Genomic DNA, 16478 nt, shown 5'->3' with positions numbered 1-16478 from the left:
CACCGGCCAGAGGATGAAACCCAGGCCCAAAGATGACACGGCTTATCCCGATGCCTTCCTCGACGTCGCGGGTCCGTCTTTCAAGCACAAGACGCCTGCTGGCTTTCTCTCAGCTCCCTCGCTCTGGGGGACAGGACGGAGCCAGGTCCTCGCGCGTCTCCCACGCTGGACCCGGGTGGCCGAGCACCGGGAGCCGACGCGGGGCCAGCTCAGGGTCTCCGGCCACCGGCCCAGGGCTTAGCCACATGAGGCTTAAGGAGAAAACGCAGAACGGGGGCACCAAACTCCTGCTCTAGCCCTAGGCCTGGGTTTCTCAGTTTTGGGGTTGCTGACATTTGGGGCCAGATAATTCGCTGTTGTGGGGGGTATCCTGTTCGTTGTAGGAAGTTTAGCAACTGGCCTGTGCCCCTAGGTGCCAAGAGAATAGTGTGGGCACACACACACACACACACACACACACACACAGTACAACCCACCCACCACACCCCTGGCTGAGAATCGCTGCCCTAAGCCAAAGGTGAGGGCAAAGGCACACCCCACGTGAGAGCTTCTTCCTCCCTTTCCCTGACTCTGTCCTGGCACAGCACCCACCCCTCGGGGCCTCAGTCTCCACAGCCCGGGATGGGTCCGCACGATTCGCTGCAGCTCCAGCGACAGGGGGAGGAGGGGAAGGAGGAATGTGGCCACAGCTGCAGGGTCCAAAAGTGCCGAGGAGACACGAAGACATTTCTCTGTGAGTCAGGAGCCAGGAATGTGTCACCCAGGGTGGCCACGAGCCAGAGCCCCCCACACGCCACCCCCTGGCCACCCCCCAGAGCATCCGCCTTTAATTAGAACAGAAAAGGCAGCAGGTGCCAGGTCCCCGAGAGCCCGTTAAGGACCCAATAAAGGCCGAGAGCACCAGGAGGGGGGCTGCTGGGCGGGTGGAGCCCCGAGGAGGAGAAGGATCGTGGGTGCAGGGATGGGGACCGCCAGATTCCGACTCCAGCTCTGTCCCGCCCCGGTCCGGGCCCTGCCACCCCAGGCCGGTCGCATCCATTCTCTGACCTGCGTGTCCTCCTTTTTAAAGGTATTGTTATTTGTCTTTATTTGGGGGGGGGAGGTTAAATTTCACCGTTGCTCTAAGGAAGCCCAACGCACCACAAGCTAAGAAGTGTCAGGCCAAGACTCCACCCTCCCTGTCACTGTCAGGCAACAGGATGAGCGGCTGTTTCGTACCTGAGAAAGTGGGGATCACCGTCCTGCTCCCTGCTGCTGGACAACCCAGCAAGCCCGTCCTCCCGGCGGCCCCCACATCATCTCCCCGCCTCTCCCACTCAGCAACTCCTCGACCTCCCCGCCCAGGAGCCCACCGCCCCGGCTCCTCCTCTTGGTCTCGTTTCCACGGGCTCCCACCTGGACCCTCACTTATAACAGCTTCAAAGGCCACACCCCCCGGGGAAGCCTATCTGGATGGTTCCTTCCCAACACGGGTCACGTAAGAACTGCAGGAACCATCTCCGAGGACCCTTGCCCTCGGCCGGGACATCATCCACATGCCAAGGGGTAGGCCGGGCCCTTTGCAAACACTGCTTCCTAGAATCTCCACAGGAGAGGCAGGAACTACTCTCCCCAACTTCCAGATGTGGAAACTGAGGCTTAGAAAGGTGGAGTGACCTGCTCACAGTTCTTCCATCTCCCACAGTGCCAGGAGGCCCGATCCAGGTGTTTCCAAAGTCCCCAGGCACTATAGAAACTTTTTTTTTTCAACGTTGTATTTATTTTTGAGAGGCAGACAGAACATGAGTTGGGGAGGGGCAGAGAGAGAGAAGGAGACACAGAATCCGACGCAGGCTCCAGGCTCCGAGCTGTCAGCCCAGAGCCCGACGTGGGGCTCGAACCCACGAACCATGAGATCATAACCTGAGCAGAAGTCAGACGCTTAACCGACTGAGCCACCCAGGCGCCCCCACACTATAGAAACTTCTGATAGATGTTATATTATTCATTTGAATTATAAATATTCCTTACAGCTGCATCCAACCCTTTGTAAAGCCCAACAGATTAGATTGAAAGGAACTGTAGATAAGTGATAGGATAAGAATGATATGCAGTCAGTTAAGATAGCACTCCTGTGTGCACACACACACACACACACACACACACACACGTGTGCATCTGCAATAATGTGGCCTCAGGCCATCCTGGGGCTCACCAGCTCCCATATCACCCCCCACTTCCCAGGGGTCTTAATATCACTTGAAGAAACGCAAGTGTTTCCCCTGGTGGGTCTGCCCCAAGCCTCAGGACCTAGAATCATATCTTCAGTCGGCTTCTTACACCCAGCCCCACAGCCAGCTTCTCATTGACTGGTAAGTGGGGGGTTTTCATTTTTACAATTTCTGGAGCAAAGGAAAAAGGCAGCTGTGGGGCCTCTGGACTGACTCCCAAGCCAGAAGGCAGGAGAGGCCCGGCCCTGCCACTGGGGGAGGCGCTGGGGGCCTCGGTTCTAAGGCACCTCAGCTGGCAAGTCCCTTCTTCCCTCCGGCCAGATCCCCATGTCTACCCTCAGACTCTCGTGAACATTGGGTCTGCAAGGCACTGTCCGCTGTTCGGCTCACTTAATGCAGGAATGTCGTCCCCGTCCTACAGCTGAAGAAGCGGGGGTTCCAGAAGGGTCGTGCCATGTGCCCGGGGCATGGGACATGGGGGGAGGGGGGCAGCCTGGGAGCTTCTCCCACGTGCCGCCGCCCTAGACCTTGCCCAGGCCAGACCCACTCTCGCCTTCTCCCCAGAAGCCCTGTCTCAACAAGGCTCCGGGAGATCGTGTGCCCAAGGAAGCTTTTCCTAGGGTCTAAGCCACACCAGAAAGCCGGCCGGCACCCACCTGGAAGACTGCCAGGGAGGCCAGTCATCCTTAGGGCCCCCCATGTACACATTAACCCTCTAGGGTCTAGGAGGCCTGTTAGACCACCCTAGGGTGCAGAGACCCTCCTAGACCACCTAGTGACAGTAATAAGGCCAATGCCAGTACTTCCAGGGACCCAAGGAGCTCCCTTTCTTGAGTCTTATCTACCTGAGCATCCCTCCCTAAAACCCAAAATGCTTGAATCATTCTTATTCTTGGAGTCTTAGAAAGCTAGAATTCTTCCTTTAATCTTAAAATATTTGAACCACCCCCTTTGTCTCTAGAATCTTAGAGCATGAGGCTTTCCTCCTTTGCTGCCAAAGACGATGGAAGCTCACAGCTGGATGGGACCTGAGGTCTCCAAATAATACAGATGAGCAAACTGAGGCCCAGAGAGGGAGAGGGACCTGCCCAAGGTCACACAGCGAGACGGTAGCAGGGTTGGGACCAAGACCCAGCTGTGTTGTTTCTCTCTCGATGCATACGGGGCCCCGGAACCACCAGCGCCTTGAGCAAGGAGCTCCCACTGAGCCCCGGGAGGAGGCTCCCACTCCCCGCCCTTGTCCCAACCCTCTGGAATGGCGCATGGGCCAGGGCCTACATCCTAAGCCTGCAGCAGGGGCAGGAGACACCCCTTCCCCTTGTCATGATGCCTGGGCCTCCGGTGCCACCCCCAAAATAGCCCAGCTCTCCGGCCCACAGATCAGGTTGCAGCCTCCCTGTCCAGATGGGGCGCCTGGCAGGGCGGGAAGGGCTCCCCCTCGCACTGCCCCCACCTGCTCCCCTCTCGCGCATCAGCGCTTGGGCCCAGCCTTAAATCACAGCTTCCCTCCATAGGACCAGCCTTTTCTGGAGGCTGTGGGGACCTGAGCAGTGGGAGTGGTGTCCGCGGCGAGGGGAAAGGTGAGGAGCGGGTGTTTGACTACTAGCAACAGGAGAAATGGAGGCCGGGGATGTTCCAGAGAGAAAAGGGATTTAAAAGTCCTTTTGCTGCCGTGGATCTGCTGTGTGGTCTTGGGAAAGTCAGTCGCCCTCTCTGAACCATAGTTTCGCCATCTATAAAATGGGGAAAGTGCCTGGGGCTGTGATATAGCACTGAACAGACAGAAGGCCCCATCTTCGAGAAGTCCCCAGTCCATGATCGGCAAACTCTGGCCCAGGCAGTCAGATTCCAGAACCCGTGTTTGTAGCCCATGCAACAATGTGCCGGTGGGAACTGGGGAGCCAGGAGGAGAAGGGGTGTGCTGTTTTATTTAGAGTGGTCCAGGAAAGATTTCCTGAGGATCTGAACAGAGATCCCCACCCTGGACCAGGAAGGTGGGGATTATGGGTGGGACCCTTGGAACCACACCCCCTCCCCCAAACGAACGCTTCGGGAGTGGAACTTTTTCTGTTGCAAGCCTGGGCTGGCTTCCCATCTTCCTGACATTCAGCAGTGTCCCTGGCCCCTGCTATTCAGGGGAACCCAGCTAGAAGGGGGCTGGAGAGGTCCGGGTCCGACAGACTAGAGAGGCCGAGAGTCCTGACTGTCCCTAAGACACCAGAAAGTGGTTGGAGTCCCAGGTGAGAAGGCCTGGGAAGTGAGCAGGAGGCCACAGGTGAAGACCACTAATGTTGAGGACACCCCTGCATTACAGGGCCAGGAGCCCAGAGCTTCAGGGGCGCAGGTGTCCATGGAGGATGGGGGCTGTGAAGGTCCCATGGGGAAGAGCCTCTTCCTGCCACAGGCCTCACCCGCACTGTCCCAGGGGCTCGAGTGCGGAAATAATACTCCCAAGTTTGCAGTCATCGCCCCATTCAACCCTCGCAGCAAGGTTACAGATGGGGAGATTCACACTGTGGGAAGCAAAGTGACTTGCCCAAGGTCATACATCTTGCAGACAGTAGGGCTGGCTGTCCAAAATGTACATGCTTTATTTTCTAGGGGAAAACAGATGAATGCAACTTTTAGAAATCTCATACTGGAGGTTTTGGTTGTTAACATATTTGCTTATCTAACCTCTTTCTTATTTGAAGATTTTCTTATTTGCTTTTTCAAAACACAAAATAACAGGGGCACCCGGGTGGCTCAGTCGGTTGGGCGTCCGACTTTGGCTCGGGTCATGATCTCACGGTTTGTGAGTTCGAGCCCCACGTCGGGCTCTGTGCTGACAGCTCGGAGCCTGGAGCCTGCTGCGGATTCTGTGTCTCCCTCTCTCTGTGCCCCTCCCCGACTCGTGCTCTGTCTCTGTCTCCCAAAAATAAAAATAAATGTAAAAAATATATATTTTTAATACAAAATAACAGGTGCATTTGGGGACAAGTGACCCAGTGTCACCTCAGATGCATGAAGGCAAATTAGCTATCTCTTCCCCACCCCTGGTGTTAGCAGCCTGTGAGTCTCCTTCCCCACCCTGGTCTAGATGCAAACACCCTCCGTTCCACCTGCCTTCCAGATGGTTCTTTCCTTCCTCGGTAAGGAAACATTGCCTAAGAGCCAACTGGGTGCCAAGCTTTGTCGTGCGGGCTCGCAGCGAAACCCCACCTTCCTGGAGGCTGCGAGGATAAAGGCATGAGTAGAAGGAGCATTAGTCAGTCAACTCCACAAGGACCGGAGATCTAGGTCTATCTGTTGACTGATGTGCCCCAGGCACCCAGAGTAGGGTCTGGCACACAGTAGGTGGTCAGTAAATATTGGTTGAATGAATGAATTCGCTGAGCTATGAGCCAGCTTAGGGGGCTTGATATCGAACTTGAGATTCCCAAGGGCCATCTAGGGGATGGGGCGGTCGGGTATCTGCGGTGTTGCGTGTCGAAGTCTGGAGCTTGGCGAAGAAATGGAGCAGGGAGAAGTATCTGGCTCAAACTGTGCTTCCTTCGCCCACCTCCAACCCCCCAACCCCGAGCCGTCCTCTCTCTCGTGGCCCGCACCTCCCTTCCCAGGGAACCAAGAGGGGCTTCTGAGCGCTGCGCCTCCCCCGTGGAGCCCCTCCAGCCCCGGACTGGCCAGTCCTGCCTCCCTCCCTCTCCTAAGCTGCCCCAACAAAAGCTGCTCTTGTAGGAGCCAAGATCATCGTAATTAAAAAGGAAACATAATAAAGCCTCGTTCTGAAGCCAAATCCCCATCCCTAGAGCAGACGCCTGGGCCAGCCCTGCGCTGCCCATGGAGGACACATGGCTCTTTTGTGAGCCCCCGGGGGTGAGGGCCACTCCTGCCCTGCCCCGCCCAGCCACTCCCCTCCCTCCCCTCCCTTCCCACACCTCGACCACGGATGGGCCTAGCTTCCCGGCTGAGAGAGCACAGCCTCCTCTTTTTCACAGGTAGGAAACCGAGGCCCAGAGAGGCCTGACTCTCCACTCAGCATCTACCCGGCAAGTGTCCTCCCTCCTGGGCCCCACACCCCAGAGCAGGGGACCCAGATGGATAAGAAGGGGCCCAAATCGTGGAGCCCTTCTCACACAGCCAAGCTGAAGGTGGACCTCGGCAAGTAAGCGCCACCCACCCCTCGAGGGACAGGATGCTGAGGCCGCCCAGCGGGGAAGAGGAACACCTGGGACCAAACCCCCAGTGGCTGGCTCGTCCTCGGCACAGAAGCAGGGGAGCCGGGCTCCAGGCATCAGCATCAGGGCTCTGGCTGAAGAGGAGGGTAAGAGAGGAGAGCTTCCGGCCCTCTTCCCGTGGCTGGAGTCCGGACTCCTGCAGAAGGATACGGAATTTCCAGGGCCTCCGGAGCTGCGGGACAGGCCTCCCCACAGCAGCAGCCGTGGGGGCGGTTGACCATGAGCTTTCAGTGAAGACAGTCCTGTGTCGTCCCGTCTGAACTCCCAGAAGCTAAGGAGTCCTTGCAGGGCCCAGCTCAGCACCTTCCCCCAAATGTGCCAACCCCAGCCACCCTGGCCACCTGAGTGACCTTACATATGGAGGTCAGAGCCACCTGGCCCTTTGGCCTCGTCTCAAGGGGTGCTCTCCCATCATCCCTGGGGCCACGGCTGGGAACAGCCTGTGGCAAAACGGTGCCACTGGCTAAGGCTGTCTGGGGTCCTCACCCCCTCCTGCCTCACCATCCCGACGCACCTAACATCCACACTCACATACTCCCTGGGCTGTCAGGGTCCCCACACACAGGTGATCACAGCCAGCCAAGGGGCACCATAGCCTTCAAGTGACCAGGGAACGAGCTCCCTCCCCCGTGGTGCAACGTTAGGGGTCTCTGGGGGCCGGTGCACATATGAAGACGTCCAGATAGGTGTCTGCCTCAGGTGCCTTCCTTTCGGGGAAAACACCCTCATTGTTCCCATTTTACAGGAAAGAAAACTGCTCAAGGTCACAGACCGGTGGGTGGGGGAGTTTGGATTCGGAGTCAGGTCTGTCGGACCCCCACCCCTGCAAGGGTTATTACACATGTTTGACAGGCACCACACCTGATCCGAGCAGAGGTCATCAGTCCGGCCCTTTGTGCCGCTGACGCCTTCAGGACGAAGTGTGGGCAGCTGGGGGGGGGGGGGGGGGGCGGGGACAGAGATACTAGCCATCCACCCGTTCCATTCGTGTCAGCCAACTCCATGAGCCCCAAGAAGTGTGTGCACGTGTGTGCTCAGGGAGGGGCTGGCCAGGCCTGGTACTCGGGAGCCCATCCACCCTCTGCGATTCCCATCTTGTCCCATGGTCCAGCCCCCTGGGCCAGAAGGAGTGAGGAGGGGACACCCCTGGGCACCCAGGGCCGGGAGCAGCCAGGAGGGGGGCAGCGTGGGCCCCACCCACTCCTGCCCCCACCCCCAGGGAGCCAGCCAGGGCGGGTAGGGATTAGATAGATAATGCCTCTTGTACGAACAAGGGATTGATGCAAAGGGGAAGCAAGAGTGGGGACCGGGGGGGGGGGGGGGGGGGGGGGACAGTTCAGATTTCTCCTGGGGTGAAAACCGAGCCCCCCGGGAGGAGGCGTCCCGCCTGCCAGGCCCTAATCCCTGTCGTTCTCACCGAAACCCCAAAGAAGTGGCTGTTCACAGGCAGCAGATTCCTGGGATTCATTAATTCGGGATTTGCGAGAGGGACGGCCGGGGTTCCTCCTGCAGGCACCAGCCTGAGCCGGGCAGGTGGGTGCTGCTGAGCGGGGGGAGGGACACCCTGGGAGCCATGGGGAAGGGCGCCAGGCCTGGAGCTTCAGGCCCTCTGACAGAGCTGGGCCCTCCTGGGTTGTGGGGTGAGAGAGGTGCCTCAGGCGGCCCAAGAGAGCAGAGTCCACTCTACCCCTGGCCACCCCAGAGCTTTCTCTTTCCCAGCTACTGAGTCTGCTCTCCTCTCTTTACAAGCTAGAATTGACACCTGGGAAAACAGACCTGGGTCTTAAATGGACAGTTGGATGAGTTTTGACAAGTCTCTCTAGCCGGGCAACCACCATGATGAAGACAGGGAGGGACCATTTTCGTCCCCGTGGAAGGTTCCCGTCGATGCTCCCCGCCGGCACCCACAGATCCGCCTCCTGTCTCCACAGCCTGTGCTCCGCTGTTTGCACTCAGCCCGTCTGTGGATTCACCCACGTGGTTGCCGGAGATGTTGGGTTTCTGTGGCAGAGCTCACGTGAACAGAGGGTCCCCTGGATAAAATCGGTCTGCAAACCCTGGGATCTTCCCAGGCCCAAGGATTCTGGGCTCTTAACGTGTCCAATCCTGTGGAATCACTTCCTGGATTTTTCCAAATCTTCCACCCACTTCTTCCCCCACTCCAGGCACATGTCAACCCCTCCTCCTGCCACAGCCACCCCTGACCCACCCTACCCCGATGAGGAACCCCCACCACTCACCCCACCCCTGCCTCGGCTCTCTTCACTTCCACCCCAGGATAGCTTCTCCGATGCCTGCCACTCTCCCTTCTAGACTCCTCGGTGTCTCCCCGTGGCCCATAAAAGGTCAGTGCTTCTTTGCCGGGCATCCCAGGCCTTCGGGGTTCTGCCCCTCAGTCTCTAAATGTCACCCAACAGCACCTGAGCCCCGCCCACAGAACCACTCCAGGAGGCCAAGCTACTCTGTTCTTTCTTCCTCTTTCTCTTTTCCATGTCTCTGCCATGCTGTTCCCTCTGCCAGGAACACCTCCTAGAGGAGCCGTCCAGACCCAGTGAAGTCCTGCCATCCCAGAAGACGTGCCTTTACTCCCTCCCATCCCCACCCCCCTCACCAGGCCTTCTGTGCCAACCTGCCTTGGTCTGAACCCCTCCCCCAACTTGACTTCCAGCTTCTAGGGTCGATGCCTTGTTCAGATCTGGATCCTGGGGCCCGAGCCAGGGTTGGCACGTAATAAATCTCACTAATGTCCTGCCACCGTCTCTCCCCTTACCCTCCTTAGCTCTTCTGGCCTGGCACGCCCCTGGGCACAGAGGAATCGAATCGAATCGAATCGAATCAGCGATGTGGCCTTGGGGCAGAACTGAGACCTAAGGTGGTAAGAAGGGCAGGAAGGAGGGAATCATGGCCCATTCTCCAAGGACCAGACAGGCCTGGGTTCAACTTCTGCCCCAGTAGCTGCATGACTCAGAGAAGTCATTTTTTAACCCCCTGAGCCTCAGCTTCCTCATCTGTAAACTGGGTGTGCATATAGTACCCACTTCACTGTCTGGTTTTGTTTGTTCGCTTGCTTGTTTTAAGATCCATTGCTACTCAGTGTGCAAAGTCCTCGGCATAATGTTGCCTTTGACTGTCACTCTCGAGTGGATGGGGGGAGACAGGACAGGAGGGAAAGGAGGTATGTAGGCAGACGGCAACAGGTGAGGAAGACAGGCTGGTCCCCACCCCCTAGGCCAGCTACCTCCTCCTACCAGCTGCCAGAATCCCGTTGAGATGCGGAGTCCCTGCTTGACCAACTGTCCTCCAACATTGGCCTTCCTGCCTCCTGACTTGGTGCAGAGGCCAGAGACTAAACTGATCAAGTCAGGCAGAATCAACGGCAAGTAGGGCCTGAATATTCAGAACTGCACTATTCACAACGGCCAGAACATGGAAACAACCCAAATGTCCATCAACAGGCGAACAGACAAGTAAAACACGGTGCCTTCCCTCACATAGTCCCCGTGAGAAGGAAGCTCTGACAGGAGCTACACCGTGGATGAATCTCTGTGCAAGATGCCAGTCACGTAAGAGCACATATCATGTCAGTCCGCTTACACAACATGTCCAGCATAGGCGCATCTGCATCGACAGGAAGCAGATCAGTAGTTGCTCAGGGCCGGGGCTGGGGCTGGGGCCAGGGCTTGGGGGGATAGCGAGTGGAAGGAGACTGGGTTTCTCTTTACGGTGAGGAGAATGTCCTAAAACTGTGGTGGTGGCCGTGAGTGTACTGAAAGCTATTAAATGGTGCCCTCTAAGCAAGCGATTTGTACGTGAATTGCGTGTATGTGAATGATAGCTCAATAAAGCTGTTTTCGTTTCTCTATTTTTTTATTTATTTATTTTGAGAGAGAGAGGGAGTGTGTGTGTGTGCGTGAGCAGAGGAGGGGCGGAGAGAGGGAGAGAGAGAATCCCAAGCAGGTCCATGCTGTCAGCACGGATTCCGACACGGGGCTTGAACTCAACGAACTGTGAGATCACGACCTGAGACGACACCAAGAGTCGATGCTTAACCGACTGACTCACCCAGGCGCCCCCCAAAAGGTTGTTTTTAAAAAGAACAGGTGAGGGCAGGTGAGGGAGTCAGCCTCCCGCTGCGGGAGGGAAGGACGTGGTGAGGCTCAGCAGGAAAGCCAAGCCCTGGACTTCGCAATGTCTCCTTTTGTTCTCCCTCCGACCACGCAGGGAAGGTTGTCATCACGCCCATTTCACAAAGAGGTAAGCTCAAGTTCAGAACATGCCACGCGAGACGGCACAGGAAACCGGGGCTCGAAATGGGAGAGACCGGCCTGGCCCGGGCCTGCCCGCTCGCCCCTCCTCGGGCTTCCCCAACCACTCCAGGAACGCGAGGCTGGTGTCCCCAGCGCGACAAGGGCCGCCCTCCCGCAGGCCGGGGGGCACAGGGAGCGGCCGTGGGGCTGGCGCCAGCCCCGGGCAGATCAGCCCAGGTGCGAGCTTCATGGCTCAGCCCACACAGCTGCTGCCCAGCCCCGCACCCTGGGCAGGGCCGCGTCCCCACCCTCAGCCAAGCCCAAGCAGCTGGAGACACCTGCCCCGCCCGCCCGACGGGAAGCAGCCTGGGGCCTGAGCCGCTCGGGGCCGTGTGGGCGGTGGCCGTCACCGAGAGGGGTCCTGGGTTCCCGGGTGTGTGCCTCGGGAAGGGCCGCGGGCTGTGTGCGTGTGTCTCGGGGTGTGGACACAGGGGTGTGTGTGAACATGTGGGCGAGGACGGGTGTGCCGGCTGAGGGCAGGGGTGCAGCTGGTGTGGCAGGGCCTTGAGGAGAGGAGGGGAGGGGACGGAAGTGTGCACCCACGGGTGGGTGAGGTGTGAGTGCGGGCTACCAAGTGTGAGAATGCGTGAAGGTCTGAGGCTGCAGGTGTGCTAGGGGCGCCAGTGGACCAGGGACCAGTGAGCGTGGAGTGAGGCGCACCCTCAAAGATGCCTTGGGACCCCCATATTCACTAGAGTCCCCTCCTCCTCAAACTGCTGTCACCCTCCAGGGCCTGCCCAGCCGCCTCCCCCAGCTGTTTTCCTCTCCCTCCTGACTGCCCCTCAGGCTGTAAGCATTCAGAGGACAGACACGTCCCTCCAGGCCCACCAACCCCCTCTTACAAACTGGGAGAGCACTTGCCCTTTAGGGCTTGGTTTACACATCTGTACAATGGAGATAAGACAGCTCCTTCCCCAGGAGGGTGCTTGAGACATCGACAAGAATTAACAGCAAAATGCACGTAAAGAATCCAGCAACCGAATGAGCAAACAGAAGAACAGAGGGGCCCGTCAGCAGCCAATTCCTGCCCTGATCTGGCCCTAGTCACCCACCTGCAGCCGAGGCTCCAGAACATTCGGGGCTCCAGCTCTCTCCCTGCCTAGACAGCTCGGGGAAGGAGGAGACATCTGGAGTCAGGACCTGCCCTCCTGGAGGGGGCAAGGACGGATCCTGCAGAGCCAGGGTTCTGGAGGGACAGGTAGGGGCCAGAGGACAGGGTAGGAGCTCATTCCCAACAGGCATTCATTCATTCATTCAGCAAACCCCTCCCAGGCGGCAACTCTGTGCCAGGCACTGGGGATGCCCAAAACAGAGCTCCCACCCCTACCCTCAAGGGGTCTGGCAAGGGAGGATGCATGCAAATGGAGGTGTGAATCCACTGGGGTATGTGATGGGATCACAGGAGCCTAGAGGAGGGCCCGGCCCCAGCCTGGTGTGGTCCGGGGAAGGGTTCCGGAAGGAGACGACACTCCTGAATAGTAGGGAGCCAGGAGTTCCGGCTGAAGAGCTCCAACAAGGGCCTGCCACCACCTGAGCCTCTATCCCGGAGTGAGGGACGGCAGGGGAACCGAGGAGGCCTTTCAGGTCTGGTGCATGGGGCTAAGGCCCCAGGTTGGGTCCCAACCATGAGGTCAGACACTGTTAATAAGTGTCCCTCGTGCCCTCTCTTAACAGAGGTCTCGCGACCTGCAAAGTGCTTCCATAGGCAAGATCTTGCTTGGTCTTGCTAGGGATCCTATGATGGAAATAAGATAAAAAGCCCACTTGCCCCTTCTTACCTTGGCCGTGAGGGAGCTCAAAGACTAAATTGAGCATGTACTTGCAATACAAAAACATCCCAGAAGCCTCTTCTCTTTCTACACCCTCTCTGATGTCTCCTTTCTCTTTTACTTTGTTTCCCTGGAAATCTTTTGCGGACCAAGGGGGGTGAAGGAGGAGGCAAGAAAACTGTCAGCCGGCAGTACATTTCGCTGGGGTCAGGGAAGGAGGTGCACACGCCCAGGTACATGTATGATCACTCATCCGATCACGTGCGTGCAGGGGAACTGCATGGGGAACCGATGCACGCGTCTGCTCAGTGGCTGTGCGCGTGCACTGGGGCAGCCACGTGACCGCAGACAGGTACACCCGTGTGCAGGAGGGCCTGTCCAGAGCTAGATGAAGCTGAGTGTGCGTGTGACGGTGTCTGTGGGCCTGGCGGGGTCGAGGGACACACACCCACCCAGGCCCCCAAATCCCTCATGCCCTACCCCACCATTCCCTCCAGGAGCCCTCTTTCTAATATCTGCCTGGCACACGAGGGAAACTGAAGCCCAATGAGGGGATGTCACTTGCCCCAAATCCCTCAGCAAAGCCAGAGTGTGGGTCTGTGGAGCCCTGGTTTGGGGCTGTACCACCCTCCACCTACAGGACGAGCGCTTCCCGCTGTGTAACCAGGGGCACGTCTCTTAACCTCTCTGAGCCTCTGCTCTGCACAGGCTTCCTCATGGACTGGAAGCCATTTAAAGAGCTTGGAGAGGAGGCTCGTCAAATGCTGGTGGACTATGAGAAATGAAGATCCCCTCCGTTGCTCCTCCGAAACTGTTCTGAGCCCCACAGTTGTGAGGAAGGTGTCTGAAATCTAGCATAGAAAGAGCCGTGGCCAGCGCGCCACATGACCTGGGGCCATGGCTTCCATTCTCTGCGCCTCAGTTTCCCCATCCGCCAAGTGGGAAAGGGCAACCCTCTCTATGTGCACACGCACACTCCTTCCCGAACTTTGCGCAGATGGCCCTCATTCCGTCCTCCCCCAAACAGCAGAAAGAGCTGCTACTGTGCCCCGATGAGGAACCTGGGAAGCTCAAAGAGGTAAAGTCACCAACCAGCCCAGGCCACACGGCTCTGGGTGAACCCACAGCCCACTCTCCTATACCACCTGTCAGAGTGCACACGCGGTAGGTGCTCCCTAAGGGTCAGAGATGTCTGGGTCCCCCCCACCCCAGAATCTCAGGAAGGGGGCCACTGGCCCCACTGGGGGAGCCCCTGGGCTGGGCACCATATCGGCTGAGCCCCATTAGGGACCTGTCACCCTTAGAATGTGCGAAGCAATTATACAGCCTAATGGGGAGAAAGTGCCAAAAACACATGTATTTACAAACCAGCCAAGCTGCAGCCCAGGGTGGTTGCAAAACACAGCCTGGCAGGCAGTCCTCAGAGGTGGTTCCCCCCTGGGCCAGCGCTGGAGTCCAGACCCGCACCGTCTAAGCGAGGGAGGCCGGAGAGCCGACCAGGGTCACGGCAGGCGGGCAGGTGACACTCAGAGGGCAGTGCCACAGGGAGGGCCAGGCATGGCCGTCCCCATGCCCTCGGGCTCCCGGGCCCCTCATCTCCCAGCTGTGAGGCCAGAGGCAGAGCTGGGTCAGAGGGAAGCCTCCTTTGTGGGGAGAAGGGGACAAGGGAAGGGTCGGGACCTGGAACATCCCCGACCACCCTCACTAGACACCCCTTACGCCAGGACCCCTCTGTTCTGCTGCTTGTTATATGACTGAGCAGATGACCTGACTCCCTGGATGCTAACAGGGACGAGCTCACAGGATGAGGCTGAGATGACACGAGCGTGCGGAGCCTGATGCAGGTATCCTGAGCCCACAGGAAGTTCTTGCTGAATGTTAGCCCGTAACGTCTGGTGAGCGACCAACAACACCCTCTGGCAGGAGGCTGGGCTTTGCGGCATGGGCGCATTTCCACGGTATAAATATCCTCCAAGCTACCAACATGGCTCCCTGCACACGAGGCTGGGCGGAGAAGGCAAGGAGCACACCATTACGTGGCACTTATCTATGTGGACGTAGAGCAAATCGCCTTCGGGGGATAGATGGCCGCTAAATAACCAGGAAGTAATGAGCTTGGAAGTTTACTTTCGTCGGTACTGCGATTTCCTTAATTGTAAGTTTACATGATTCAATTTTGTTATGGCTACGCCTAACAACCAGTTTGCAAATTCCTGAGCATTTAACAATCAGTTCCTGCGAGCCGATGCAAGCCGCCTACAGCCCATCACCGATTTTACTACTTGTATCGTGTCGCCCCTCTCTGCCTCTACCTGAGCCCTTCCCTCTGCCCGGAACGCCTTTCCAGCATCCCTGTTCTCTTGGCAAACTCCCACCGTTTCCTCAATAATAGAATCCTCTGTGAAGACACCGTGTAAGGTTCATAGAAGCTCATGACTCTGCGAGGTAGATGTTTGTAGACCCATTTGGCAGATGAGGAAACTGAGGCTTGGCAAGGTCTGTCTGTTGAATGGTGTCCTTCCTGGGTAGGGATGGACTGTGCCCAGGAACTGCCTTGCACAGAGACCAGGCTGGCAGATGCCTTCCTGCCATGGTTTGAAGGACGTCCCCCTTGCCCATTTGCATTTTCCCCTCTTATGCCTTTGACTCCAGCATTGGGCATCCATTCCTCTGGGTTAAGCACTGGGTACAAGAAGCTGGGGGAGGCCCCTGGAAGGGACCAGGGGAGTCCTGCAGACTCTCGATGGGACTGAGAAGCCAGTGGAGCCCTGGGACCCACTGCCAAGAGCTGACAGCAGAGCGGGAGGGGAGGGCTGTGCACAGGGAGGTGCTGACCCGCCCGCCAGCCTGGGGGAGAAGCTTCTGGAGGAATGCAAGCTATGAGGAAGGAGGGGCAGGCAGGCCCAGGCAGTCAGTCGTGCAGCATGACCCCCCTGGGGAAGGTGATGGGGGAGGGGGACAAAAGCCAGAGAAGACCCTGGCAGGGCCTTGGCCTTGGCAGCCAACCTGGAAGAAAACATCCCCAGACCCATCCATCATGGGGGCTGGGGACCCTGGCAGGCCCTGAGGGGAGACGTGCATTCAGCCGGCCCAGGGACGCCCAGCAAGGGTGGATCTGCCCTCCTTGGTCTCTGCTGAGGTGGGAGGTGGCCCCGGGAGGACAGCAGGCTGTGGCACACACCACTGGGTTTGAACCCAGCCCAGTCACCTCCGGGATGCGTGACCTTGAACGTGGTACCCCCCAGCCTCAGCTTCCCCCTCGGTAACTCACCTCCCAGAGTCACGGCGGAACACACAGGTGACGTCCAAAGTGGCCTCTCCCTGGCAGATGAGAATCACAAGCACATGAAGAGTCATAGCAGCCTCTCTGGAGAGCCTACCTGGGCACGGCACCGTGCTGGGCGCTTCACACAGGCCCACAGCCTCACGGGGACCCTAGGAGGCCCTATCCCGACAACTGCACTGGGTAGGAGAGAACAGCGAGGCACGGAGGTCACGTGGGGTCCAGAGTCCCACGGCCCTGACCCCACACACAGCAATCTCCCCGAGGAGAGAAATGTCCCATTTCTGAGTCCTCAGCCCTGAGCCCAGGAGCTGGCAGAGAGCAGGGCTCAGCGGCTGTGGAATGAACAGATGTACCCCCCTCCCAAATATTATCCCTGGTGCCCACATTATTAGACCTCTGCCCCAGTGATCGCCAAGACTTGGGGCCAAATTTGTTTGGGACTCCCACCCAGCAGCCAGGCCTCCCTTTGCCAACACAGACCTAGCCTTTTGCCCCCAAAGCCCAGCCACGACGCGGAGGTGCTGTGCAACCTCGGGCCACCTCTCATCCTTCTCTGGGCCTTGCCTGTGGGTGTCGCGGGGGAAGATTTAGACAAGGTGGGAGCTCCAGGGGGCTGTAGTTGGAGAGAGAGCCAGAGGCAGGCAAAGGGACTTTCTGCCTGCCAGGGACTCTGACCTGAGAAATCCATC

The 16478-nt window shown here is 58.2% G+C and overlaps 1 non-coding gene across 1 annotated transcript; it reads right to left on the bottom strand.

Moving 5' to 3' along the window:
- Window positions 1-1859: 1859 nt before the first annotated feature.
- On the bottom strand, window positions 1860-1944 carry TRNAR-UCU. The gene has a single exon. It is a non-coding gene; the product is annotated as a tRNA-Arg (tRNA).
- Between the last annotated feature and the right edge of the window lie 14534 nt (window positions 1945-16478).

The sequence above is a fragment of the Panthera leo genome, chromosome C1, assembly GCF_018350215.1.
Source record: "Panthera leo isolate Ple1 chromosome C1, P.leo_Ple1_pat1.1, whole genome shotgun sequence".
NCBI lineage: Eukaryota > Metazoa > Chordata > Mammalia > Carnivora > Felidae > Panthera > Panthera leo.
The sequence above is the reverse complement of the archived record's forward strand: the minus strand, read 5'-3'. Positions and strand labels throughout refer to the sequence as shown.